Raw genomic sequence first — 7,688 nt, 5'->3', positions numbered from 1 at the left:
TTTTCTATAGAAGGTACGCTGGGACCTACACATGATCTTGCAATTGGTGTCATTCTACGCACTACAAATACATGTTTATATTTTCAGTGAAGATGCTTTACAACGTCCGTGTGCAGCAGATTTCAGTATGATGGAGTTACAATTCTTTTTACACTAATTTGTGAAGTAACTTTATCATGTAAAGGATGAAGCAATTAGAAATTATATTTACTGTTCTCCAAGCATGAAACACATTGTGTGTTACTTAATTGGCTCCAAATAACGGAAAAAGGGGATTGAGCACCGCTGAACAACAATTTTACTAATCATTAAGAGCTTTTATTATCTGCTCCTTAATCTGAAATTTCGTAGCTGCCTCTACTGGAGTATGATAGGTTCAGTGTGTAGCCTGAACTTTTTCAGAATGCAGGGCTCGAGTAAAATTTAATTTCCTGTCAGATTTAGGCAACTTCTGAACTATCCATTATGTTTCTTGTAAAAATCATAAGAACAAGAAATTCAGAATTACTGATTGTTATCATTTATGTCAGATGACACTGTTAAATATGTATGTGTGTTCTAAATTTCTGAATATTTTGATAATTTATTTATATGCAGTTAAGGGAGAAATTGATTGCACCAAGAGTTGTTGCATGAGTGATATTGGTGTTAAGTCCAAACATGAAGATGCTGACCTAGTGATGGACAAAGATGCAAGCTTACTGGATGCTCACCGCATGAATTATTATCAGTTTTAAAAATTGCGTGATCATTGTATACTGTTGTTGGCTACTGTTGTGATTTTTGTTAAGTACTTTAGTGTTATTACAAATTTCTCTCAAAACAAAATATTTCAAAAATAAATATCATTCAGTCTCTATTTTGCAACCGTAGTGGATCTATAACAATCTTGGTTCATTCCACAATATTTCCGTATGTCTCAGAAAAATAAAAAGTAAATGTATGTTTAGTTTGATTTACCTAGTAGATAAATATAGTTTTATAACACTCTCTTATCTTGAACAAAATATAAAATAAGAACAACAACCATGGCCAGAACCTCATTCAATTCCTTACCATGGGCACCAACGAAGCAACACAGGTTTAGGCGATTATTCAAAATATTTATTTTCGCATGAACAAATATTCAGATGAAAACAGGCAGCTGCAACACCCGTGAGAGTAATAAAATGCAACCGTTCGTCCTATTTTATGGGTACACCCCAAGGGTCAAAGTTGGCCAATACTGCTCCCACAAATGAGCAGTATAGCAGCAGCATAGCACTGCTAGACAAGTAAGATCGCTGTCACCATTGGTAAAATTGCAAGATTGTGACAATAATTTCTGCAATCTTAACGGGAACATGTAAAAAATGAATATGTACAATGAATTTCTTGATTTTACCAAATAAGTCTAACATTATTATTGCTCTTTTCTTAGTTTACCGGTAGCTGAGGAGTGATGTACCTACAAGGAACATGTCAAACAAAGTGGTATAATAGGGAGAATTCTAAAAGTCATACAGGAAACTACACCTAGAATATTGTCTAGGTACTGCCACTACCAGAATCGCCCCCTATGCCTAGCCCTGAATCCCGTCGGGACAGACCTATGCCGACGGCCCACGTCGGCATAGGGCCGTCGGCAACATATACGTCGGCATAGCCCGGGAGGCCGTCGGCATAGAAAGCCGTCGGCATAGTAGCTTTCCCGACGGGGGGCGTACATCTATGCCGACGGCCCTGGCCGTCGGCAACGTTCACACCTAACGGCGGCCGCCGTTAGGTTTGCCCAATGCCTGGTCGCCACGTGGCACACCTAAGCCGACGGCTAGGCCGTCAGCTTAGTTTCAAACTATGCCGACGGCCTAGTCGTCGGCTTGGGTGTGCCACGTGGCGACCAGACGCTGCTCGTGGGACAGGGGTATGCCGACGGCCTAGCCGTCGGCTTATGTCAAACTATGCCGACGGCTAGGCCGTCGGCATATTCCTTCCTCCAGAGCTACCAGCAGCTTCCACGTGGCATCTATGTCGGCGGCCTAGCCGTCGGCTTAGTTTAAAAATTGTGCTGACGGCTAGGCCGTCGGCATAGGTGTCGCGTGTCAGCTACTGGGAGCTCACGCCAGCCCTATGCCGACGGCCTAGCCGTCGACATAGTTTGCATTTGATGTTTTTTCCCTTTTTCTGTTTGTTTTCAGATCAATTCAATTCAAATATATAGCACATATCAGCAGATATATATGATGGAAATAGACATACAGAACACAACAGGATATCATCTGGCACCATCACAACAATATATGCATAAGCATCATCACAATCAACATAAACATAAGCATAAGCATATAGAGAAGCACACAAGTCATCTAAAGGATCATCACCACACACAAGTCATCTCAAGGATCATCACCACACACAAGGCTTAAGCGCCAGGACGTCGAGCACCGCGTAGGTCGTCACCGCCAAGACCGCCGAAGCCCAGGTCGTCAGTGCTAGCGGCAGCGCTACTGCCAAGACCGCCTCCACCTCCGCCTCCGCCTCCGTGGATCGGAGTGGTCGGGCTCCGTGTCTCGGGAGTATTGCGAAGACCACCGCCAATGGTAGATCCACCTATTCCCTGGATGTTGAAAAGACATATTCACGGGATATATGACTGTGTTGAAAGGCATGACATGCTTTGGGTGAATAGATTGGGGATGAACTAACCGGCGAGGGGCCAGTGTTCTGTGCCACAAACTCCTCAAAGGTCAGCAGCACTGGTTGTGCTGGAGGACATTGTGCTGGCTGCAACTAAGGACACCTGTCGGCCGCCATTTCCTGAAAAGCCTACTGCATCTGGCGATCCCTCTGCACTTGGTGTTCATAAAGCCTCTCATGCCACGCCATGGTCTCCTGGCGTGTGTACTCCAGGTTGGCCTTCGGTATGACATGATGGAACTCATAAAACTACTAAATGCGGAAAATAAAGTGAGCAATGAAGATAAGAGGGAAAATACTTACAGATTGTTCCTCCTGAAAGAGGTACTGTGACTGTGCACTGGTCACTGGCTGGCTCGTGCGCTGGCTCAGGCTCGGGTCGATCCGACGAAGCTGTGTGTAGGAGATAGTAGGAGTGATCACAGCATCGAGAACCGCCTCCCGACCGTGCTCCTTGGGCCCCATGCTCACCACCGCCCTCTCGTCTAGATCCACCACAATGGGGTCAGGTGTGTCAGGATGTAACTTCAGATATGCTTTGGAGTAGGCCTTCTTCCTCCCCACGGTCTTCTTGTTGTAGTACTTGGGCTCGCCAGGCTTGGGGTCCTTCCGCGTATGGGCGATCTCCCACGCCTGCATGTGTGAGAGCGGCCGCTTCAGTTTCTCCTCCCGCACCACCAAACAGAGGTTAGTCATACATAAGAAAGTGATGGTAAATAGTATTAGAGTTATTGTACTACACGTATTGGGTATAGAGTAGTACTCTACCCCAATACGTATCCTCCTTGTATACGCCACCACGGGGGCTCTTCCCGTGTATATAAACACGTAACCGGCTACCCCAAAGGGTACGTCCGTTCACCCCAAAATCGACATGGTATCAGGCCCCTCCCCTCCCTCCCTCTAGCCGCCGCCTCTGGAGCTTCTCTCCGTCGCCGCCAGGACTTGGTCGCCGGTCTTCCCTGCCGACCTCACACCAACAACTTAGCCTCTACAGGATCACACCTACAAACACCACGCCCTTGATCGCTTCGATCGCCTTCAGGACAACTACAATCTTCAACAACCCTCAAACACCCAAACCCTAGGCGATCTCTGCCGCAACACAACATCCATGGCATCTTCGTCTTCCTCTGCTGGGGCGACCATTGGTGCTCCCCCTGCCACAAAGCTCACGCAGGACAACTTATTCTCGTGGCAAGCTCAAGTCCTGCCCACCCTCTGTGGAGCTCACGTCATGCGATTGCTTGAAGGTTCCGATCTGCCACCGCCTGAGTTCCTCGATGGTGAAGATGCTGACAAGGAGAAGATCCAGATTCCCAATCCTGCCTATGATGTCTGGATCACGCGGGATCAACAGGTCGTCAGCTACATCGTCAACTCTCTGTCTGAAGATATTCTCTCTCATATATATGGTATGGTTCATGCGGCTGAAGTTTGGCATGCTATCCACGAGCTGTTTTCTTCTCAGTCCAAATCACGGGTTTCCAACCTCCGTCGTGCACTCACCAACACAAAGAAACTTGATATGACAGCCCAACAATAGTTCCTATAATGGTTTTGTTGCTGCTCTCAAAGTTGTTCCCTCCACATCTCTCAATGACATGTGCTCTCAGCTGCTCTCTTATGAAAGCCGTGATGCTATTCTCTCTGTTACTGGTCAAGCTTCTGGGTTGTTTATGTCATCTGTTAATGCTGCTTCTCGTGTTCCAAACCTTGACTCTGCAGGAGGTCCGGCAAAACAGCCAACACCAGCACTATACATGCCCCCTCATCATCCTTCCTACCAGCAGCCCCACCAGTATCAGCCGGCTGCTCCATACGCGCCTGCTCCTCCGGTTCCTCAGTATGCGCCTGCTCATGCTCCTGCTCCTCCGGTCCCTTAGTTTGTGTCTGCTCCTCAGTACCCTCCACCGGCTCCATACATGTCTCCATACCACCAGCCGGCTCCTTACATGCCTCATCAGTATCCTACTCCATACCCGCATTAGTTTGCACCAGTGCCGTATATGCAGCCCTACATGCCTCCTCAACAGCAGCAACAACGCCCTCAAAGTCCTCCCCAACAGCATCCACCCCAGCAGCAGTAGCAGCACCCACGTCAGGACCGTCTTCCAAAAGGAGGGCGCAAGGATCGTCGTGCCACACCATGGCAGGAAGGTATCTTCTGCCAAATTTGCAAAAAGGAAGGTCATTCGACTGATGAGTGCTGGTGGCGCTATGGTGATGATGATGATACTGACAAGCCACCAAAGGAGACCAAAGGTGCCTATGGTGTTGATACAAACTGGTATATAGACACAGGCGCAACCAATCATGTTACTGGCCAGCTCAAAAAGCTCCATGTTCATGAACCATATCAGGGGCATGATCAAGTTAATACTGCTAGTGGACAAGGTATGGATATTGCACATATTGGTCATTCTGTTTTGCACACCCCTGATAGCTCTATCCAACTTAGCAATATTTTACATCTTCCTGATGCATCTATGAATTTACTTTCTGCTCATAAACTTGGTCTAGACAACAATTACTATCTGGAAATTCACCCTTTTTTCTTCTTGATCAAGGATCAGGCAATGAAGCGCACCGTGTTTAGAGGTCCCTGTCATGGAGGCTTGTATCCACTTGTTCCCATGTCTTCGGATTCCTCCAAGCATGCTCTTGCCACTATCCAGCCTTCATCCTCTACATGGCATCGTCGTCTAGGCCATCCATCTTTGTTTATTGTTCAGAAAATTCTTAGGAAGCATAAAATTTTATATTCCCCAGAAATAAATCCTTACATATGTGATCCATGCCAACAGGCCAAGAGTCATCAGCTACCCTACCCTGTATCCACTAGTGTGTCTACAGTTCCTTTGGAACAAATATTATCTGATGTATGGGGTCCAGCTCCTCTCTCTCTCTCTCTGTAAGCAAACATGCATACTATGTAAGCCTCATTGATGATTTTAGCAAGTTTACCTGGATTTATTTACTTAAGAAACGTTCTGAAGTGTATCAAGTTTTTCTTGATTTTCAACAGTATGTTGAGCGCCAATTTGGTCGCAAAATTCTCACCATGCAAACCGACCGGGGTGGTGAATATGAAAAATTGAACAGTTTCTTTCAACGTATAGGCATTGTTCATTATGTGTCATGTCCTCATGCTCATCAACAAAACGGTTCTGCTGAATGCAAACACTGTCACATTGTTGAAGTAGGCCTTTCTCTACTTGCCAACGCTTCTATGCCTCTCAAGTTTTGGGATGATGCCTTCATCACAGCCACCTTTCTTATAAACATGCTTCCTACCAAAGTCCTCAATTTTGACACTCCCACTGAAAAACTTCTCCAAATCACACCCAATTATGAGCCTCTCCGTATCTTTGGTTGTGCTTGCTGGCCCAACCTTCGTCCATATAACAAACATAAACTCTCCTTCCGATCCAAACGGTGTGTTTTTCTTGGATATAGTCCTTGTCACAAAAGTGTTAAATGCCTTGATGTGACCACTGGTCGTGTCTATGTTTCTCGAGATGTTGTCTTTGATGAAAATGTTTTCCCTTTCCCTTTTGCTTCTCTTAATCCTAATGATGGTCGACGTCTCCGTGAAGAAATTCTTCTTCTTCCACACGATAACTCATCTTCGGCATGTATGGATAGGGGTGTGCCTACTAATGATCATTATTTGCATCTTGCTCCTGTTGTTAATCCTTCTCAGGTTGCTGTCAACGGAAGCCCGGCCCGGTTGTTTCAGCTCAAGCATCTGGTCAAAATTCTGAGGAAAATGCATCACATAGCACATCAAATAACGCTACACAATAGGAGAATAGGACAACAGGAGTAATGGGAGATATGAGCAATCCCGAGGCTGATTTTGGGCCAGATTCTCCTCTGGAATCTGTGCAGGCAGACTGCAGCAACAACACTTTCACCGCGCGCCACCCGTGCGATGGATGGGTCGGTGGCCGACCAGACGACAGGGGCGGGACCCAGCCTGGATGCCTCGCCCTGCGCGACCGAGCGGGCGGCTAACGAGGGCGACACGTGGCTCGCTTCTACTAGAGCACCGATCACAAGGGAGATCTCCTCAGATCTGGAGCCATCGGATCCAGCGGATCCGGCTGGATCTTTTGTGCCTTCCACTCCTGCACCACCCCTTGTTATTGGAGTTCAAACTAGGTTGCAAAAAGGTATTCGAAACCCGAAAGTATATACCGATGGTACTGTTAGGTACGCCCTTCTAACAGCTACAGGAGAACCCAATAATCTTTCTGAGGCTCTTACTGATCCAAACTGGAAACATGCTATGCAAGAAGAATATGATGCTCTTGTTGCTAACAAAATCTGGCATTTAGTGCCCCCCAGTTCCACTAAAAATATCATTGATTGCAAATGGGTTTATCACATCAAGAAACATGCTGATGGCACTGTGGACAGGTACAGAGCACATCTTGTTGCAAAAGGATTCAAACAGAGATATCGTATTGACTACGAGGATACTTTCAGTCCTGTTGTTAAGGCTGCCACTATCAGAATTGTTCTTGCAATATCAGTTTCTCGAGGCTGGAGTTTAAGGCAGCTAGATGTGAAGAACGCGTTTTTACATGGTGTTCTGGAAGAGGAGGTTTACATGAAACAACCACCAGGTTTTCAGTCTTCCGCTAATCCAAATTATATTATCAGACTTGATAAAGCACTATATGGTCTGAAACAGGCTCCTCGAGCTTGGTACTCTCGCTTGAGTTCCAAGTTACACACCCTGGGTTTTCTTCCATCCAAAGCTGATACTTCATTGTTCCTTTTTGATAAGCTAGGACTCACTATGTTCCTCTTAATTTATGTTGATGACATCATTGTTGCAAGATCCTCTGATTTGGCTATATCAGCTCTCCTTCATCACTTAAGTTTGGATTTTGCTCTCAAGGATCTTGGCGATCTTCATTATTTTCTAGGTATTGAGGTTCACAAATAGTCCAATGGGCTGCTTTTAAGTCAGGAAAAATATGCTACATACTTACTGGCTC

This window comes from Triticum urartu, chromosome 6, assembly GCF_003073215.2.
Source record: "Triticum urartu cultivar G1812 chromosome 6, Tu2.1, whole genome shotgun sequence".
Lineage (NCBI taxonomy): Eukaryota > Viridiplantae > Streptophyta > Magnoliopsida > Poales > Poaceae > Triticum > Triticum urartu.
Note: the sequence above shows the minus strand (reverse complement) of the source record.